Source organism: Pan troglodytes, chromosome Y (assembly GCF_028858775.2).
Source record: "Pan troglodytes isolate AG18354 chromosome Y, NHGRI_mPanTro3-v2.0_pri, whole genome shotgun sequence".
Taxonomy (NCBI): Eukaryota; Metazoa; Chordata; class Mammalia; order Primates; family Hominidae; genus Pan; species Pan troglodytes.
Genome location: NC_072422.2, coordinates 24,165,627 through 24,188,051, shown reverse-complemented (window position 1 = coordinate 24,188,051; position 22,425 = coordinate 24,165,627). Strand labels below are relative to the sequence as shown.

The window sequence follows — 22,425 nt, the reverse complement described above, 5'->3', positions numbered from 1 at the left end:
TGAGCTCATTAGTAATCCGGGGATATAAATCAAAACCACATTACATTCCAACTTTTGTTCATTAGTTTGGCAACTATTAAAATAAAAGTACCAAGTGTAGTCAAGGGTATAAGGAATGGAAATTTGGTTCCATCAATCACAGGACTATCTAATGATATTTAGTAAAATTAGGGTGACTAAAACTTTGGTTGCTCCAATGGAAACTTTTTTTAGAACAAAGGGTACTAACATATATAAAATTATTTAATATTTATTATATTATTTCCTTACAGGTTTTTTTATTGTATTGATGGATCTATGAAATAGTTATCTTCCAACTATTTTTGAAAATAAAATGCTTCAAAAATTTAAAAACCACAATTACATATCTTGAGGCAAAACAGAAAAATAACTTCTTTATATTTATTATTTATATATTTAAAATAGTAGGCAGAATAATTATTCTAGAACATATTTATATGAAGTAATCTGTTTCTTAACAATAATTATCTGTAGTTCTTTTCTGGAAAATGCATTTATTTTAATATTATACTGATTTTTAAATAAAGTTACTTGAGCTTTTCCGAAGTTGCTTCTTCTTGTCACCAATAAAAGTTATCAACAATGTTTAGCTTTTTAAGTGAACTTTAAAAAGCATTTATCATGTTGTTCAATTTTTTTTCTGGCACAATAATATTTCCACAGCTTTATTTTGGTCCCAATGATTGACTAAAAATTCAAACCACATTTTAATCCAATTTTCTGTTTGAAACATCTAAATGGCATTATCCAACTCTTTTGGAATTTCTTCTGTTAATGGAGCTTATGGTGCTTACATACTAACAATTACTGATGAATATTTCTTAAGTGCAGAAAAATTAGAATTAAAAATGTACACAATTGATTTTAAAAAATAGTAATCTGATGTAAATAAAAAGCCAGGCATCTCAGAATTATATGCTTAATTTTTCCGAATTCACACACTAAACCTGTGAAAATGTCATCTTCAGGCATAGTTTTCTTAATGTAACTAAGTATTACCTTCTTAAATAGCAGCTGGTTTTTCCCCTCAACCCTCCATATTCTGGATTTCAGGATATCACTTTTAGCCTTATGGTCCCAACATGGACTACAAGGCTTTATGATTACACCGTGTGTTTATTGGCACCTTTCAGCCCATAATTTGATTGAAAGGGAAATTGAGCAGTTTTTGATTAAATATCTACTTGGGTTTTTATGTCATTGCTGCTGAAACAGATTTTTTAAAAATAGTCATTAGCAAACAACCTATAAATAAATAGTTGTAGGTATACGAGAGATGACAAAACCCCTGTGGCCAGACAAATTAACTACGCTTTGTGGGCTAAGCTTCTATTTCTAACACATAATTTACATATATCTAGCCTACTTTTTCCTTCATTTTCCCCAAACCCACCATATGATGATCTGGCAGTGTCACGTGAGTGAGCCACATAGAAAAAAAAATATGTTAAATACTTCTTCCATCACCAGGCAAGACTGGAAGAAGCTAGCCATTACTAGCCAATACTGACTCAGCGTATATTGATTTATTGTCAAGCACTCTGCTACATGCTGTCCTTGAAAATGAAGCATTAACTATGTTTTGTATAAACTGTGTTAGGAAAATAAAGTTGATTTTCAGACTTATCCCCCTATTCAAGTCATCATTCTGTTAATATTTTATTTTCCTCACATACTGATAGAGCCCTGACAATAGCTATCTATAATTATTAAACAAAATGAACATTTAACAAACACATGCTGGTTCTAATCAATGTAACTTATAATAATACTTCATTAAAAATGAAAAACCTAAGACAAATGCAAAGCTGATTAGCATGGATGAACAACAGTAATAAAGTGGTAGCCCTGGGAGCTAAGGAGAATATTTTATCCCCTCAAAGTTAAAACTGTATGCACACTGCAGTCCAGCCATTCTTCTAGTATTTTCATTATAAACTCTCCCACATGTGTACCCAGAGGCATAGGGAAGGCTTTTCACTGTAGCATTTCAATAAACACATAATGGAACATAATGAAATTCAGTAGACTGAGAACTATGCCATCAATAATGGCAGCTCTCAACAAAAATGTTAACAAAAAAATAAGTGAAATAATACACAGCTTATAACATTTACATAAACATTAAAAATTCACAAAGCACCAGTCTCCTGTCTTTAAAAGTATAAAAGATGGGATAGCTACCTTTATGCAAATTAACTAGACTTCAGTTGCACTAATTAAGAGAACAACAGCTGAGTTGTTCTCAGCTGATAATCACATGATAATAGGCAAGTTATAATTGATGTCAAAATTCTACCTGATTATATATTAACTTCAAAATCATATCACAAGTTTTCTTCTATTTTGAGAAACATCACTTTACTAATAAATAGAACAAAGATTGATTTTGCAGATTTGCCTGATTTCAATAGAGCATATTTCATCTTCAAATATGATAAGCACTTTCCAATCCATAAAACACTGTTAGAAAAAACTCTCAATCAGGCTAGACACACATTTCGAAGAGCCTGTGAGTTTGCAAATCATGTATGCCTCACTCTCATGTTACCCTGATAAAGCATAGCGCTTACACAGTGTTTCTTAGCTTGAAAGAGTCTAGGAACTTTAACTAATTAATCCTTAGACTAACCAGTGAGATAGTGATAAGAAGTCCCATGAAGAGATCATTTAACTATATAATCCACACTTCCTTAAATGTAATTCAGCTTATGTGTCATGTTGTGTTTTCCTAGCTTTCTATTTCAATCTTCAGAGAAATAATATTTATGTGTGACTATATCATGCATAGGCATCTATTATGAATACAATTATGTAGACTGCACTCTGTCTGCTACTAAAAGCTAGCAGATGTGTGCACAGCCAATACATAAAAAAGTCTGGTACATTCTGCGGTATTTTCTTTTCTTATTTATTTCATATCTTATTTTCAGGTATTTCAGAGCAGACTTGTTAGATTTGAGCAGGCTAAAACTTTTTAAAGGAGGTATTACAATTCTCTTTTTAATTTTTATAATTAGTTTTTTGGAAAGCGTATTAAAATTAAACTTCTATAATTATGCTGAATGTAAAAGAATATTATATGTGAATGCTTCACCCAAATGAAATAATATTTAATATTCAATTTAGAATTCTCTCTAGTAGAATTTCCTTCTCTGCAGGTAGCTGGCTACAGGAGTCTAGCAAAACCAATCTAGTTTTGTGGTAAAGGCAAATACTGGGTTACTCAGTAAAGAACTCTTTCAGTCTGCAAAGCACAGTACATCTTTTCTCTGAGCAGAATAAATTCTTATCCAGTTTTACTGTTCAATTAAATATTCAATTGAAGTTAATCGTTTTCTTTTTTATTACAAAGAAAATCTGGTTAATTTCTAATTATTTGTACTAAATATATTCTCTGTAACTACCTAAAATTACATTGACATACACACACACACACACACAAAAGACTCAGTACAACTGGAAGACCAATGTGTACATGTGATCTGCTAAAAAAAAATAAATAAATAAAAATAAAAAACTTCTACTCTATTATTTTCATTATAGGATATAGTTGAAATTCGATCAATGGCCTATTTGAAATGAGTGTCTAAGACATCACTGGAGAAAGTATGTACAATGCAAAAAACATTTCTCTATGCATATACTTTATTTGTAAATACATTTATACTGTAGAGTTAAAATGGTTAACTTTTTTGTCAAAGACTGGTACTGGCTAAAATTTTGTTTCTTAATATATGTATCCCATTTGTGTTTTGTATCTTATAATCCTTTTATGCTATATCTAAGATTTAAAATGTTTTAAACATTGGATGTTTGTCTTTAGTGGAAGTGTGGGGGACCCATGCGGTTGCTGTTTAGGGGATCTCATCTAAAGAAAGAAGTAGTAACACGCAGCTGAGCAGGCAGTGGGCAGTGGTCCAGTGCTAGGTTTTTAGCTGAGACATGAATAAGTTTCTCAGGAATTCTCAGAAGTATTTGACGGAAATGAAACTGGTTTACCAACCCTCTTCAAAAGAGTCAGCTAAAGAATATCCTATAGTGTCCTGAGGAGAAAAATGAGCAAGGCACATAATTTGAGACAGGAAAAATACTAGGTGATTGCAGGAGAAAAGCCAATCTCAAGCAGCAGTTTCACATGACAAGCAAAAATACACCCTTAAAGTAGCTGCATAAACTGGAAGCTGATAAGACTCCCACAAACAAGAGTGTGGGCAAAGCTGGATAGCAACAACTGGACCCAATATGGTGTTGGATTTGAGCTAGGTTTCGCCTTGGAGAAAATACAAAAAAAAAAAAAAAAAAAAAAATTACTGCTGCTACTGTGCAGCCCTGCTACTACAGTGCAGCAGAGCCACTGATCAAAGGCAGCAACTGCTTAAGTATGGCTGGTTCACATGTGAAAACTAGAAATCCCTGTTTGTTTAATTCATGTTTACTTTTTCTGTTATATAAAGTAAAAATTATTCCTTGCTGACACAGTGTTTCATTTTTCTTCCTTATTCCATACCATTTACTTTCTTCTCACATTAGTTATAGTTTGTAACTTGTTTTGTCAAATATATGTAATGAGATAACACTGCAGTATTGTAGAAAGCACACTGCATTGGAAACAGACTCATATTGAAACAGGAAAATGCTGGAGGGCACACACCTGGAGAACTCAAGGCTCAGGGAAGAGCCTGCAGTGAGAAATCACAGGCCATCCCTGGTCTGGGGGAGAAAGGCCCATCAGGGAACAGTAACACTCATACTTCAGAATTGGGGAACCTGAAGTGACCTAAGAGGTGGGCTTTAATGCTCAGCCACATTCCCTCGCTAGACACACACAGAAGGTCCCCTGCCATTTAACTGGTCATCTACAGTGGGACTTATTTTTACTTTTTACCAAGGCTCAACGGATAGCTGCCTCATTGTCTGCAGAAGAACACAGAGCTCTGTGGGGCTGTGGGAAAAGAGAGCTGACCTGCCCCCTTCCAAGTAAAAACCACCCTCCTTAGATGTCAGTGCCTTGAAGGGATGGGTTTGGTGTATTAATAAGAAGGAGTGCATTGGACTGGATACTAAGAAATGTATTGCATTATTTTTCTTTTCCTCTATAACATGAAAGGTCAATTAGAGATATAGAAACAATGGAATATTTCACAGCATGGTCTGACATTTCACTGCAATTTTATCTTTTTAACCATGTACCAAGTTCATTAAATATGCAAAGGTAGGACTGTTATAGGACCAAAGTGGTGGAGTCAGAGGTCACAATCCACAGCAAACTGACAGTCCCTTGTGGATGGGAACCTGAGTGCTGAATTAGAGTGAGAATCAGCTTTCAGGCTACCAACAGGGGACAAGGAGAATGAAGCTATCAGCAGTTAACAATATTGGATTAATTGAAATGATGTTGACAGAGATTTTGTTAGCTTTACATCAAATTGAGTATAGTACTTCAAATTGAGTATTTGATAAGGGTAAACTCTTGTCAAATTTCCCATATGTAAAATTGAGGATTAATTCAAAGATTACACAACCCATACATATGAGTATCTCATTTAAATGTATATACACAAGGGCAAACTTGCAGTGTGTAAATATTTGTCTACATCTAAATGTATCCAAATCCATTGATCAACAGTTAGAAATTTAGAAATTATTCTCCCATTTTACCATTCCCTTTCCTAGAATTTTGTCAGAAATATAATTTTTCCATCTGTTTGAATCCTACTTTCTGGAAGCATGTAATGTATGGATATAGTAAAGCCATGAGAAATCCCAGAGTTTGTATCAGAGAAAACATTAACACTGGTTTTATAAAAGATCCATTTTGAGGAGAAAGTTATACTTCACATGACTACAAATACAGAAGTATTCATCGAAAGCTAATATCACTCAATACAATTTGTTTTTAATGTTTTATTTAAAATATGTAATCTCAAACGATTACTCGAGTAGAATAATGTCGTTGGTAATAAACAATGATTAAGAATTTCCTTTAATTTGTTGATTATTTAAAATGTAAGTAAAATACTAAAAAGTAGTAGTACTAAAAAGCAGCCATGTAGTTTCTCTATGGGGTTTTTTTTTTTAATTAATAGTATCAATGGAATTCTTTTACACAGAGAAATCTCCTTATATCATTTTATTATTGTACTTTTACTTTATTACTTGCTTGCATGTTGCAACTGATAGAAATAAAAATATTTTTATTTATACATATATAAAGCATGGATTTTTGTTTATGTTTTCTAGTGAGAGAAAGTCACCAATAATTTTATCTATATAGGAAAATTTTGACAAGCCCAAAATGCTTAACTTTCTTTTCTTTTGAAGGTTCTTATTTCAGTCTAGGTATGAGATGGAATTGACTGTGATCACTTTTTTATTTCACTATGACTACGGAGTTTCTGATACAGTGTTACAAATGTATAGACTTAAAAACTTGCTTTCTTCTTCTTCTTCCTTTGGACCTGTATCATGTGATTTCTGCAGTAATGTGCACTGTTATCTGAAATGAGGTTGCTGAAAGATACAAGCATAAATGGAATTTTTTACTTCCGTGAACCTTTAGGAACAGACAAGTGAAGCTGTAAGATAATTATGATATGAACTTAAATCCACAGTTTCTCACAGAAGCACATAAGGGTGAAAATGCATTTAAAAATACATGCCGCATCCAAAACATGAGGTGGGAAAATGAAAAGTTTATTTTGACATAAAGAACAGTTTAAAAGCTATGATTATTTCTGGTGAGAGCAACTAGCACTAAAAATCCTATTTTCTGTGTTTTAATACATGAAACTATTAATGTATCTTCATGCTCTAAAAACAGCTCTAACTTAAGCAACAACTTTACAGCCATTTCAAACACTGGGTGCATCATCTTAGAATTTCTCCAAGAATCTTTTGGGAGAAATATAATGTAATCTTGCTCTATAAACAATTGAATTAATCAATGAAATTATTATGACTGTAGTCTTGCAATTTCATTGTCCTTCTCTTTTCGGTTTTTACATATTCTCATTAAAATTCAAAAGCCCCTAGGAAGCATATGATAAATAACAACGACTGAAACAGCTGAAAAATAAAAACTGAGCAGCAGACACATTTCAAGGTTTCCTTTATGAGAATGCTACATTGACCATGTGACATACACATGGTATCAATCCCTGTGAGAAAATAATATTTGGGTAGCACTTGACAGTTCATCCAGTAACAGCAAATATTCTCATTTGACCTTCAAAAGGAATTTTAAACTTGTGTTTCATAAGTGACGAAAATGTGATTTAGTAACAGAAATCAGAGCTGTTACATCTCTTTAAGAACATGTCAACCAGTAAAGCAGAGGCATGAGTTTTCTTCTGGAGTGAAGAAGGCAATGTTTATTAAAATCATGAGTCTTTTTTTTAACGTTTCATCTTTTATTAATGTTTTGCTTATCAAAATCGTTGCCCTTATTTGCAGTTATATTGCCTGTATTTGCCTATTACAGCAGTTATCACACTTACTATTCCTCATTTATCTCTGTACCTGTTCCTACTGCACACTCAAAATAGCAAGGAAACAGTGTTTTTCTGAGCTTCTTGCAGACTGCCAGGCTTATTGTGGCATTTAGAAACTATCTGCTGAATGTTTGTGACATTTTCATTTAAGTTACATTCTAGGCCACTTGATTCTCATTTTCTATTTAGTATTTGGGTTTGGAGAGCTATTTTTAATTTTAAGGTTTTTTTTTTCTTTTTTTTTTTTTGTTTTGTTTTATTATCCTGTAAGTTCTAGGGTACATGTACACAACGTGCAGGTTTGTAACATAGGGATACATGTTCCATGTTTGTTAGCTGCCCCCATCAACTCGTCATTTACATTAGGTATTTCTCCAAATGCTATCCCTCCCTCAACCCCCCACCCCCGCGACCGGCCTCGGTGGGTGATGTTCCCTGCCCTGTGTCCATGTGTTCTCATTGTTCAACTCTCACTTATCAGTGAGAACATGCGGTGTTTGGTTTTCTGTCCTTGTGATAGTTTGCTTAGTATGATGGTTTCCAGCTTCATCCATGACCTTGCAAATACAATGAGATACCATCTCATGCCAGTTAGAATGGAGATCATTAAAAAGTGAGGGAACAACAGATGTCGGAGAGGATGTGGAGAAATGGGAACGCTTTTAAGTTTTTTGTTGTTGTTGTTTTTTTAAGTATATTTTAAGGATATACTTACACAGACGTGGAGCGCACAGTGTACCCCGTTCAAATTGGAGGCTCTGCTGGAGAGGGCAGCCAGGGCACAGAGCGTGGAGGCGCCCTAGGGGGGAGGAGAAGGTGCTGCTGTGGACGATATCGTGGCAGTGGTCCAGGTGGTGGTCGAGGAGAAGTCCGATATGGAGAGGCAGGAGGACGATCAGCGGGCACGGCCATGCCCTGGCCCCAGCACTCCCCAGCCAGTAACAGACTCGTTGGAGCTCCGTGAATGCCCCAGGCCGCATGGCCTGCCAGCGGCTGAGGTAGAAGCTTTGGCAGAGGTTCCTGCCCGGCCTCCGGAGCGAGCAATGAGGACAGGTTGTGCGGCTCCGATCCCAGGCAGCATCTAGGGGTGAATGTTTACAGCTCCCGAATCCCCAGCGGCCATGTGTTATATACGATGTTAATTTAGTTTATCCATCTGTAGGCGTCTTGTGTTAGCTCAAGAAGACACTCTGCCTTACCGCAAAAACAGAAGGCTTTCTGGATCCCGGGGTTTCCTACTTTGGTGTACCTGAAGAATTGGCTCACACGTGGGCTTGGAGAATAAGTGCAAGGTTTCATTGAGTGGAAGTTGTCAGCAGATGGATGGTGAGCCAGAAGGGAGATGGAATGGGAACGTGTGCACACCCGTGACTGTGTGCCTTTGTATACCTTGGTCTGGGGGGGCCCACACTCCGGCCCACAGATGTGCCTCAGACTCAGCTCTTGCGCTGGGAAGCAGGGCACCACCAGGTTTGGCAATCCAAATTCAGGACCCCTGAAGCCTACACGCTAGGGAGACGCGAAGAGTCCTCATGGTTCTCACAAATGACAGAGGGAGGAGGAAAAGGGTGGCTGGCTCAAGCTACCTAGAGGAGATGCCATGGATCTGAGATGATATTTGGAGGGAAACAAAACCTAGCTGGTGCACGTGGGTCCCTTCCACGCCTTGAGGCCTGTTAACACCTGGGGCTCAGTTAGGCTCAACTAAGGCCCTCTTACCCTCCACGCAGAGGTGCACAGGAGGGCGAACCCAGGTCTACGTCCTTCTAGAGTGGCCAGTCCTATCATGTTCTGTTTCAGTAACTCCAGGGTCCCTTGACATGCTTTCTCCCTCTGCCACCCTCACTCATGCTTCCCCAGCCCTGAGACATTTCCTATGACATTAAAAAACAGACATAAAATTTGTAAAGTACCTTAATACTATAGATGCAGATAAAGTAATTTGTTATGAAAAGTGCTCTTCCTCCTTGTATCAGTCGTTTTCATGATGGGGGAAAGAATGCAACATACTTTGGTAAATTAAAAAAGTATAAAACTAAAAATAGATCCCACTGTAGATGATCAATTAAATGGCAAGGAACCTTCTGTGTGTGTCCAGCGAAGCAATGTGGCTGAGCATTAAGGCTCACCTGAGTATTGGTGTAGACACACAGTTTCCCTCATACAAGTGTGAGTGTGGGCATGTTCCCACCTGCGTGTCTGAGCTGGTGCACGAGTATGCACACCTGTGCCTGTGTACCTTTGTGTACCTTGGTTTCTTGGGGGACACACTCCCGCCCACAGGTGTGCCTCAAACTCAGCTCTTGAGCTGGGAAACAGGGAGCCACCAGGTTTCGCAATCCAACTTCAGGACCTGAGAAGCCTGCGCGCTAGGGAGACGCAGAGTCCTCATGGTTCTCCAAACGGCAGAGGGAGGAGGAAAAGGGTGGCTGGCGTGAGCTACATAGAGGAGATGTCATGGACCTGAAATGACATCCGGAGGGAAATGAAACCTAGCAGCTGTTTCTATCTTCCTGTGTGTTCAGTCGGGGCATTCAGGGAAGAAGCAATGGAAACTGCGGGGCTTTGGGATTCGTTGTCTGGGAATCCCTGTGCACCAGAGAGTGTCCAGCCCATGAGACAGGAGGACAGCATGTGGGTCCGGCAGGGCCTGAGTCTCCAGGGAGGCTGGCATTCTCCCCAAGAGGGCATGGGTCGGTAGGTGGAGGAGGAACCCGGGCTGCGGGGTCAGGTAGATGAGACACTTATCACTTAGTCAGGTGGGAGCTCAGAAACAGGCCGGTGACAGCCAGTTCCAGTGCTTCATGTGCGCACACAAGCTTCTCCCCACGCATCCTCTCCAGGATGCCTCACCTGGGCGGATAGGAAGCAAGGCACACAGCATCCTAAGCTTATGGTCATGAGTGGACCCAGAGGGGGGTCTCCAGTATCACTGGTCCCAGGAGAGGCAGGCATGCATGGTCTCTTCAAGACAGGGGTAAAATGCATAAGCCCAACTCTCCACCCAGTGGGTGTCTTGCCCTGATGATGTCAGCCATGGCAGATACAGCTCTTCCACCTATATTGCAGATCCACAGGCTTAAAACATCCCCCCAGCATTCTCCGGGAATGGTCCCTGGACTCTGGACCAGCCAGTGCCCCAGGACTGTTCCTTCCCAGCCGCCAAGCTCATGGGAGGCTCAGTGGGGACTCTCCTCCTAGTACATGGCCACCCACAGGCACTGTCAACAACCCAGGGCCCTTCTACATTCCGGGGTCCTGCCACCTTACCCAGCAGCGGGATAATGGGAAGGGAAAGAGCTGGAACAGACAGAGTGGAGGCCACAAGCCTCACACTCCTGCATGGCAAGTGAAGGGGGGGGATCCTTTTCAGCCCAGGGAGCTGCTTCCTGAACATACCTGGAAGCCCAGCACAAGCTGAGAGATTCATTCCACTACAGCTGGGCATGGGGGATTTCAATGTGTGCCGGAGCCCTGGATCCTAGTCGCCCTACCAGGTGTACTTCTCCTCCAGGTCACATTATGTTCACAACCTCTTTAACCCAGATGGACTCCTTGTCCTCACTACATGGTGTTGGCTGTAAGGGTTACTTCTGGTGCCCCAGCTGCTGTTTCAAGGTGCAGAGATGGACCAGCAGACCCCTGAGTCCTTGTCCTCCTGTCCAAGTAATACCCATAGAAATAGTAAAATAGTGGCACATCAGACCTCTTGACATTTTTAAGGCTGACATGTTTACAAGCATTTCATCCAGATATTTATGAGTTTATCTCATTTATTTTATTTATTTATAGCTGTCATTTCAAAATCTATTTTTGCTTGAGAGTTATTTATACATGTAACCAAATGTTCAGAGCTATGACATATAGGTTTCAAGGTTAAAAGTCTGTATCTGCTATTGTGTTGGGTAAAACCCATCCAGCACTTATAAAAATAATTATTGATTAGGCATGGCCACTGTAGTGGTCTAAAACACACTTTGAAATTCTTCTCAAACTCATTTGAAAATATTCCTGATGTAACTGAACATAGTACTTGCTTCTAATGCTTTCTAATAGAAAACACGGCAAGCATTTTCTAGATACTGGGCCACCTCTGGCCTAGGCTAGAAAAGGTGACACAGCTGTGCCTAAGTCTCCTGCTCTCATGGGGACAAACCCCTTAGGAGAGCCCTGGACCAGTACATCACGAAGTCTAACACCCTGATAACACTATACAGAAGGGACATGCCATGGAAAGACTCATAGAAATAGGAGATGCCCAAGGATCTCAGCATTCCAGCCCCAGCTATTTGAGTCATGCTAGCCATGGCACCAGGGAGACAGGAAGACAACTGACAATGTCCCCATCCTGAGCCATCACTAGACTGCATCCTCCTGAGTGCCCCTGAACCACAATCATTTGGCTGAGAGACTATGGAAGATTGCAGAGACTGAGAGTTAGTAAATTATAATGATTGTTTTAAGCCATTACATTTTAGATAATTTTGAAAAGCTCTTTAGACTCCTAGAAAAACTGAGTTGTCTACTGATTTGAATAATTGTGGAGAGCTTTAAAGGCCAATGTCACGAATGCTAATACCCTGGAAAAGTCAAACCATCAAGACTCTTCAAAACACAACAGATCTTTAATGTCCCTTTGCTATGGCTGGAGAATAACCTAACATGTATCTGATAGACCTTTTGGAAAGCCTCTGTTCACATCTCTCGGCCTGGTATGGGTCAACTCTGGTCTGGTTTAATTCTAGGCAACTGCAGCAGCTCACCTTTCATTTTAGGTCGTGGCCTACACTGATTTTTTGATCACTGACTGTGTCTGTGTCTGTGCGTGTATGTTTTGTGTGTTACCACACTTTATCCGAAAGACCTAAATAATAGTGTTATAGTTTTTTTGTGAACATAAAGCATTCCAGGAAGACAATATTGCTTATCTACTGAGCTTTAAAACAGATACGAGGCAGGGCACAGAGGCTCACAGGTGCGTTCCCAGCAGTTTGGCAGGCCAAGGTGGGCAGATTTCTTGATGTCAGGAGTTTGAGACGAGCCTGGACAACATGGCAAGATCTCATGTCTAATATCATATGAAAGCTAGCCAGCCTTGGTGGCCCATGCATATTATCCCAAACCCTGGGGACAGAGTTTGCCCTGTATTAAGATTATGCCACTGTGCTCCAGCCTGGGCACCAGAGTGAGACTCTGTCTCAGAAATAAAAACAAATAATAAAATACTAAAATAGATAGGAGAGATCACTGAAGAGAGAAATGAATAAAACTGGGTGGGTATTGTGGCTTATGCCTGGAATCCCAGCACTTTGAGAGTCTGAGGTGGGTGGATCACTTGAGGACAGGAGTTCAAGACCAGCCTGAGCAAATATTGTGAAAACCGGTCTCTACTAAAAATACAAAAAAGGAAAAATAGATAGGATCGGTGTCATATGCCTGCAGTGGCAGCTGCTCAGGAGGCTGTGACTGGACAATTGCTTGAACCCAGGATGGGGAGGTTGTAGTGAGCTGAGATCATGCCACTGCACACCAGCCTAGGCAACAGAGCAGAATTCTGTCTTCAAAAAAAATCAAAGAGAGAAAAAGAGAGAGGGAGGAAGGAAGGAAGGAAGGAAGGAAGAAGGGAAGGAAGGAAGGTTGGAGGGAGGGAGGGAATAAGGAAGGGAGAGAAGAGAGAATGAAAGGTATAAAACCAACAGGAAATGAATAAAAATAAAAACTTGCCATTTTGCCCATTATCCACATGAATTTTTGAACTATGTTTAAAATAATATTTAGGTCTCTATTCGACTAACTGAAAGTTTAAAATAAGCTAGTGTATATTGTCAAAATTACTCATGTAACTATGGTATTAACTAACATTCTTGTAGTTTTCAACAACCAAATCAAATTAATGTTTATCATCAAATCACATACTAGTGAGTGCAGGGTAGTCTGGTATGCTGCCTAATCTACACTAAATTAAAAATGAAATCAAATCTGCAAAAGGCTTTACAGTTACTATTACCAGGAAAGACTGTTTTGTTTCCTGACTTGTGGAGGGTTTTATTTCCACAGTGTTGAGGGCTCTGGCAAAAAGCCTTCTTGGTCCAAACTCACCACTTATCATCACAGTATTTATGTGTCAGGCATTAAGGGGAATGAGCATCCAATCCCACTGCTTTTCTGCATTGGTTCCCATGCACAAGCAAATGTGCTGTGTTAGTGACTATCAAATATTCTTACATTTGATCAAGGAAATTTGTGTTTTCCAAACTGTAAAACAAAAATATTACTATCAGTTGTATTTTTATTATTTATTTACTTAGAGGCAGGGTGTTGCTCTGTCATCAGGGTGAATCATACATCACTGTAGTGTCAGACTTTTGGGCTCAGAGGATCCTCCAACAGCAGCCTCCCAAAGTACTGAAATTACAGACCTAAGTCATTGCACTCAGCCTCAAGTTTAGAGATAAAGGCTAAGGAATATATTATAAACTATGTAAATAAACATAATTGCATGCTCTCTAGAGAGCTGTAAGAAAGCCCTGCAAAACTGCCATTGTGGACAAGGCTGCTGACAACAATGTAATGCAAGCAAAGGAGTGGGTCCTTCCCCACTGAGCCTTCAGATGATACCAGAGGCCAGCTTGGCATTTCCACTGCAGCTTTTTGAGAGAACATGAAACATAGGTGTGTGTGTTTGTATGTGTGTTTGTGTGTGTGTGTGTGTGTAAGCATACACACAGAACCTGTTGAACAAACTAGGATCACCCACACAATGGAATATGATGTAGCTTTTTGTAGATCTGGTAGAATTCTTCCAAATCTATCAGTTTCTGGGCTTTTTTTTTTTTTGGCTGGTTGGTCACTTATTACTAATGACTCCATTTTGGAAATTGAAATTGGACAGGTTGGAGCTGAGACTGTGTCCCCTTACATTCTCTTGTGGAACACAGAATGGCATGCTTGTAATTTTGGCTGTGATGGTTACTGGAAGGTCTCTGCACAGATAGGCTAGCTTTCTGCCAGCAGCAAGAGGGCCTAGGACTGACAATCAGCTCCCTTGATATCTGCTGTTGAACAGTGGGAAGGGCTGGAGCTGAGACTGGGATTCTCTGTTTCTGAATAAAGTCGTGTGCTCTAGAGATTCTAATGCCCCAGTGATTTCCATTAGATATGTCAGAAGTGATCTTCCTTCCAGGGGTACCAAGGCTTATTATATAAACGACTTGCCCACTGTGTCCAGGTAGGGCCAGAAACTTCATCCTTCACTACTAAATTGCCTCTGCTTTTCAGCCTGGGAATGGGTGGAGCACACAGGGCTAGGATGGTCAAAAGTATGGCAGCTGGGATTGGGTGGGGTCACATGCCCCTTCTGTGGATAATCACCAAGCTGCCTCTTTGTCACAGCCTTGGAATTTTGCAGAGAAAATCACTGTGGGATTTGGCAGTTAGTCAGTGATTTGAGCCTGGCAGACCCATCAACCATGGTTCGTTGCTGCAGAATGATGCTGTTGCTTCCTTTCTCTGACAGTGCACCTCTGCTGGCTGGAATGCAAAGCCACTGGTAAGATTACTGTTATGATCCCTGTAAGCCCCATCCATGTACTTTGTTTCTAACTGACCCCAGTTGTCTGATACCCGCAATGTTTCCCACAGGGTAAGACTAGAGAGAACATCACATGAAGAATTGCAAAATGGAAAAGAAAAGGCTGAATGTACACCTTCAACTCTCTCCTCCCTGAAGAAACTGTGAGTCCAGGGAAATTTTTTGTATGCAACACTATGCTGGCTTGGAGAGGAGAAAAGTATCACATTAAAACTGTTATTTTATCCTATTTGTGTGGCTATTCTTAGTTCTACAGTCGAAGAAGGTGTCTCAGATTCAATCGCAAGTTATGGAATCATTCACTAAGGTGTCCTTACCTAAGGAGAGTTGTGAGTTAAGGTTTTTGTTTTTCAGAGAGGGAGGGAGTTAGTAGAATCACAGAATGCCTATTGTGTCACATCAGACCCCAGAAACAGGCAAGTTGAAAACTGTTCCAGGCTGAGCACAGTGGCTCACACATGTAACCCCAGAACTTTGGGAAGCTGAGGTGAGCATATCACGAGGTCAGGAGGTGAAGACCATCCTGCCTAACCGGGTGAAATACCCTGTCTACTAAACATACACACACACACACACACACACACACACACACACACACACACACACACACAAATAGCCAGGCCTGGTGGCATGTGCCTGTAGTACCAGCTACTTGGAATGTTGAGGCAGGAGTATCTCTTGAACCCAGGAGATAGAGGTCAAAGTGAGCTGACATCACGCCACTGCACTCCAACCTGGGTAACAAAGTGAGACTCAATCTCAAAAAAAAAAAAAAAAAATAGCGATCCTAAGGGAGGAGGAGTTTAAAAGGTTTGGGTGCTTCCATGGAGAAGCCGAAAGCTAGAGCAAGCCAAGGGTTGGATTTAAGGAAGAGCTCACGGGACCATTGAAAACCACCTCTTTGTCCTCTATGGAATGAAGGAAATAGTGAATTCTGAGCTCCACTCCTTACTGACATAGGCAAGTTATCAACCAGAGATACATGTCTTAATCTGTTTGTGTTCCTAAAAAAGACTATGAGACTGGGAAATTTATAAAGAAAAGAGCTTTCATTGGATCCTGGTTCTGCAGGCTGTAAAAGATGTGTGGTGCCAGCATCTGCATCTGGTGAGAGCCTCACCAGGCTTCCACTCAGGATGGAACATAAAAGGAAAACAGTCACGTCATGTGTGGAGAGAAGATAAGGGGAGAGAGAGAAGAGGAGAAGGTATAAGGCTCTTTTCAACAAACTACTTGGATGTGATCTAGACTGTGGCAATAATACGGTGGAAAACTCACTTATTAACCATTGCAAGGCAGCCAGGCCATTTGTGAGGGATCCATCCCCATGACCCAAACAAACACCTCCCACTAGGTGTCATTTACAGTGTGGAGGACCATATTTCAACCTGAGACTTGGAGGAAAAAATGTCCAAACTACATCAATAGGCAAGTTTAAAAATCATGCAGAGTTATTGTAAAACAATCCTTTTTCCTCTTTAGAATCCTGGAACTACAAAATGCTGGGATTCATTAGCTTCCAGAGATTGGTAAATTAGTGTGCAAACTCTTAGGCAGCAACCTGAGAAGTCAAGGCCATAGTTGAGTAGTTCGACTTCTTGGAAGGAAAATTTAGAAGCTCAGTATATTGCTAGAGTGAGTGATGATGAAGACTGATGAGAAATGCCTATGTGCCTGCTCTCAGAGGACCTTGACAGATCCAAAAGTCAAAATTAGAAACAAGATACCTGGGCAAAAGCTATAAAAGTCAAGATAAGGCTGGGTGCAGGCTCACGCCTGTAATCCCAGCTCTTTGGCAGGATGAGGAAGGTGGATGAGCTGAGGTCAGGAGTTTGAGACCAGCCTGACCAACATTGTGAAAACTTGTCTCTACTAAGAAATACAAAAGTTAGCCTGGCATGGTCACAGATGCCAGGAGGCTGAGACAGGGGAATATCCGTTACTCAGGAGGCTGAGACAGGGGAACCACTTGAGCCTGGGAGGCAGAGTTTTCAGTGAGCCGAGATCATGCTATTGCACTCCAGCCTGTGCAGCAGAGCAAGACTCCATCTCAAAATAAAAAAGAAGAAAAAAAGTCAAGACGTTAGATGTACAATCTAAGATCTTCGAGGAACAAGGTGGGAGCTGAGCTTTCTTGACTGCTTAAGATTCAGTAAACCAGGAGGAAACAGTTTTAGAAGTGCTTGAATGTCTACTTAAATCCCTCTTTTATCTTGGAGGTCCTAGGAGAGCTTTGAATGCCAATCTGTGCTAGAATCCAGAGATAGGCAATCATTTCGTTAAGAAGCAGCTGTTAACAGTTGGGGCATTACGTATGTGGCTTAACACTTCAGTCCTCTTAGAGAAGCTGTGAAATAACAGTTCTCTATTGACTCTAGGGTCATGTGTCAGCCACAAATTCTAGAACAAGATCATGATTCAGTTTTTCTTACTTCTTTTTAAGTGAGTATTTTCATAATCCTATGTGCAAGAGTATCTCAACTAGTTTCTGAGTTTATCTCATAGGGAATTGATGTGGGTGTGGCTTTTTATTTGTTGCGTTTGTGGATGGAGGAACAAATTAGAGCCTCCTATTTTATCACCTTGTTGGAGATACCCTTTTAATTTTTTACTTATTTAAAAAGATTTGTACATAACAGTTGTAGATACTTTTGGCATACATGCGATATTTTGATACAAGCAATGTGTACTGGTAAGGAAGGGATCAAAGAGGGAATGGGGGTGGGTTCAATTATAGTTGCTTAGAAGGAATAAGATCTAGTGTTCAGTAGCACAAGATGAGTACATTTAATAATGGTTTATTATATATCTCAAAAGAATTAATAGAGTGAAGGTGGAATGTCTCCCAGATTAGAGTGCATGGCACAATATCGGCTCAATGCAGCCTCAGGCTTCCAGGTTTACACGATTCTCCTGCCTGAGCCTCCCAATTAATTGTAACACACTACAGGTGTGTGCCACCACACCGGGCTAATTTTTATATTTTTGCTAGAGAAGGGATTTCATGGTGTTGGCCAGCCTGGTTTTCAACTCCTGACCTAAAGGTATCTGCAAGCCTCAGCTTCCCAAGTGTTGGAATTAAAGACCTGAGTCATCACACCTGGACAATAAGATACACAAGACTAGGGAGTTGTATCTTTTCACTTCACCCTCACAATCCTATGTTATAGGTGAATGAAAACACAATTTCATAACATGAATAATTCACTTAAAAATCGAAGTTGGTAACTTCTCCCTTTAAAATTATTTGCACCCTTACCCTATAAAAAGTGATGATCTTGTAAAATTTTCTCAAGAAAATACTCCTTCCTTGCAGATTAGTCTGTTAATTGTAAAAATTATGGACTGCAAAACTTCAGGAACTTCATGTGTTTCATTTCTTTAGGTGTATAATCAGGAAAAGTAATTGGTTTAGTTATTTAGGTCCAAATCTTTTTATTTTTAACATTCGATGATTTCTTAAACCTTTAAGCAATCCCGTCTGAAACTTTATGCAGTTATGTTTTATACACTTCATTGTCCCAAAAGTGTGAGGTTTAAAGCATTTCCATTCATATCATCAATTAAATCTGATAGGCTGAGAGTGGTGGCTCATGCCTGTAATATTAGGATTACACTTTGGGAGTCCAAGGAGGATGGATCAGGATTTTAAAGAGTGGCCTGGCAAACATGGTGAAATGCATTCTGTACTAAAAATACGAAAAATTAGCCAGCTGTGGTGCATACTTATCTAATACCAGTTACTCAGGATGCTGAGGCAGAAGAAGAGCTTGACCCAGAAGGCGGAGTTTGCAGTAAGCCAAGACGGAGCCACTGCATCCCAGCTTGGGCGACAAAGCTACGTTTCATCTCAAAAAAAAAAAAAAAAAAAAAAAAAACTGATAAAATCCCAACCATTCTAAATTATTCCTATTTGTAAGAACTTATTACTAAACTGTTATAACAACCACTGCCAAAACTTTCAAGAAAAAATTATCATGAATACCACCCAAGACAAAACACCTACTTTCCACTATTTAAACTAGGAACATTTAATTTCATTATGCTATGCACTTCAGAAACTTAGCTAGTTCAGTTTTGATTTAGGTAAAAAAAAAAAAAAAAAAAAAAAAAAAAAAAAGGTTTCATTATCATATCCTCTTTCAGTCACAGAACGCTTCAAGTAGAATGTTCCAGATGTTTTAAACTTTAGTATCAACCACATCTATTTATTTCCTTTGACCTGTACTATTCCTCTAAAAGATAAACGTTTTATGGTGAGGCAGACAGTTTTGTAGTCTTTCTGAAGGCTTCTCAAACATTTTAAGCTTGTAAGTTTTTAAAGAGAAACAGCCTAATTAGAAAACTTGCGCCGCTTGCAAGGGAGATGTAACATATGCCTAATTTTGTATCTATTTATGTTCAAAGAAACAAAGGAAAATGTTCAGCAAACAACAGAATTTACTCTCCTATTGAATTTGCTTTTAAGCATGTGCAGCTAACCAATAACATCAGGAATTTTCTATTACTGTAAAATTTTATTCTGAACATTTTAATGTAGATATTACATCTAAACAGATAGTTTTCAAATAGCATTAACAAGTATGAAATTACTTTGAAGAAAATTCCTTTTCCTTTGAATACCTCAAAACCTTCATGGAGGAAGTTAGTATCTACCTGTCTCCATAAAGCCCATATACTTCTTTTAGTAATATGCAGGTAACAATGCAGAAATAACATTTCAATTTTCGATTTGCAAACAAGGTTTGGTATGCAATAACTATTATTTGGAATACTTGCTTTAATATCTGCTTCAGTCTCCTTTTCAGATCGACTTTCCCGACCATCTACTGTAGATGCCACATAACTTCACTTACCATATGCTTCACGACGAGCAGGGTGAACCCTACCCAGAGAAGGTGGATTCCTTTGGTCTTTTCTGCCAGTGTGCTCATGACCACAAAAGTAAAAATCACCGCAGCTTCTTGAGTAACTTTCTTGACTTCTGCCATATCTATCTCGTGTATTGTTATAATCAGAGTGGCTGCTTCCACCATAAGACATCCGAGGCCCTCTTGCAGGTGGTGCACCATGAGAGGTCCCTGCAGGGTTGATAAAATAATATGTTGGACTATATTTAAACACTTTTACTGCCACCACTAAAGGATGAATTAGTTAAAGTGCTATTTGGAAATATCTGCTTTCCTCTGCCCTTGTTGACAGGATAGATATTAATTAAGCCTGCATTGGTCAGAAGGTTTTATTTAAAAGAAGTGTAGGAGTAGTATTTTGAAGCTTAACAAATTTAATTCTGAAGTAAACGTTGAGTCACTTTTTCTGCACATGAAGTTCTCTCCTTCATATCGTTCCCTACGTTTTATACTGTTAGACTACTCAATATTTAAATATGTTATATTGTCCTTTATAATTTTCCTTAGAATTTCATTAAAATAATGATCTGGACTATTACATAAAATTCTTTAATTTAAAAATCCATCCTGGACTCTAACCATATCCCTGAAATTCATTTTTGTAAGAACTTCCACTTGCACAATCAGAATGATCTCTACCACGGGTTTTGTCGTAGCCACCACTATCACTAAATTGAAAAAAATTTTTTTAATGTCAGAATAAACAATTTAGGAAATCTATTTGATAAATCCAGATAATGTTATAGTACCTATATCCTCTAGAGGAATGTTCATCCCGACTAGATTGACCATTATCATGGTATGCATAGCCTCTAGATGGTGGAGCATAATCCCTGGTTTCTTGGGAGCTTGGATGATTTCTGTGTGAGTAAGTTTAAGCAACAAATTTTAAATTTTCAACTTCTACTATCCAACATATAACTAAATTACAACTTAAACACAATTAAATTGCCAAACATCTAAAAAGATATTTCTCCAAATAAAATAGGCAAATGCCCAAAAACACATGGAACAGATACTAATAATCAGTGATTCATAAAATGCATTTCAAATCCAAAATGAGATTCCAGACTTCACACACACACACTAGAATGGCATTACATTTTAAAAAGCAGGAAGTAGCAAGTGTTTGAGAGTATGTAGATAAATTGGAACCCTAATACAATGTTAGCTGGAATGAATAACTTAAGAAATCTTTTTGACAAGTCCAGAAAAAGTTATAGTACCTATATCCTCTAGAGTGATGTTCATCCCGACTAGAATGACCATAATCATGATATGCATAGTCTCTAGATGGTGGAGCATAATCCCTAGTTTCTCAGGAGCTTGGATGATTTCTGTGTGCATAAGTTTAAGCAACACATTTTAAATTTTCAACTTCTAGTATCCAAAACGTAACTAAGTTACAACTTAAACAAAATTAAAAGGTCCAAAACGTAAATGGATATTTCTTCAAATAAAATAGGCAAATGCCCAAAAAGCACATGAACAGATACTCACAATCGGTGATTCAGAAAATGCACTTCAAATCCAAAATGAGATACCATAATTCACACACACACACACACACACACACACACACACTGGAATGGCAATAAAAGCAGGAAATAGCAAGTGTTTGACAGGATGCAGATAAATTGGAACCCTGATACAATGCTAGTTGGAATGGAAAATGATGCAGCTACTATGGAGAAATGTAGTGGTTCCTCAAGAAAACAATATAATTATCATACTACCAAGCAATTCCACTCATATACACCCAGAATTGAATACGTGTACTCAAACAAATATGCGTGCATAGAAATACTGTGGTGGAAACAACCCAAATAAAATAATGAGTTAACAGCTTGTGGAAGGAGTGAAGTGCTATGATGTAAATGAACCTTCAGGACATCATGGAAAAGGAAAGGAGAGAGATACAAAAAGTCGTGTAGTGTTTGAGCCCATTAACATTAAATGCCCACAACAGTAAGTTCAGAGGCAGAACACTGACTGGTGTTTGCTAGCAGCTGAGGGAAGGGAGAAAATGGAAGGAACTGCTTAACTGGTAGTTGGAGTTTTATTTTGGCGTCATGAAAATGTTTGGAACTCGATGGAGGTAGTTGTTGCATGACATAGAATGTATTAAATGTCACTTAACTGTTTACCTTATAATAATTAATTTTGTTATGTTTATTTCATCATCAAAACAAAAATAATCAACTTTTTAAAATTTTTTCCTTTACCCATCCTTAGCTGCATAACCGTCATCTCTTAGAGACATATGGTCATTTCTCCAGGAAGAGATTGGCTCTCTGAGTGGAGGACCTCCCTAATTCCCTCTTCCATATGATACGGGACTTTTAACATTAAAATGTTGGAACATTATGTAAAGAACACCTAATCTGAAACACTATTTTCTCTTCTCTCA

General features: G+C 39.0%; 3 pseudogenes; 1 reads left to right on the top strand and 2 right to left on the bottom strand.

The window, feature by feature from the left end:
- LOC744852 (RNA-binding motif protein, Y chromosome, family 1 member F/J-like) overlaps nt 1–22,425 on the top strand; it is a 193,395-nt pseudogene that overhangs the window by 71,504 nt on the left and 99,466 nt on the right.
- Nucleotides 7,978–9,302, bottom strand: LOC134809388 (proline-rich protein, Y-linked-like; annotated as a pseudogene).
- Nucleotides 15,946–22,425, bottom strand: part of LOC101059054 (RNA-binding motif protein, Y chromosome, family 1 member F/J-like) — a 64,979-nt pseudogene continuing 58,499 nt past the window's right edge.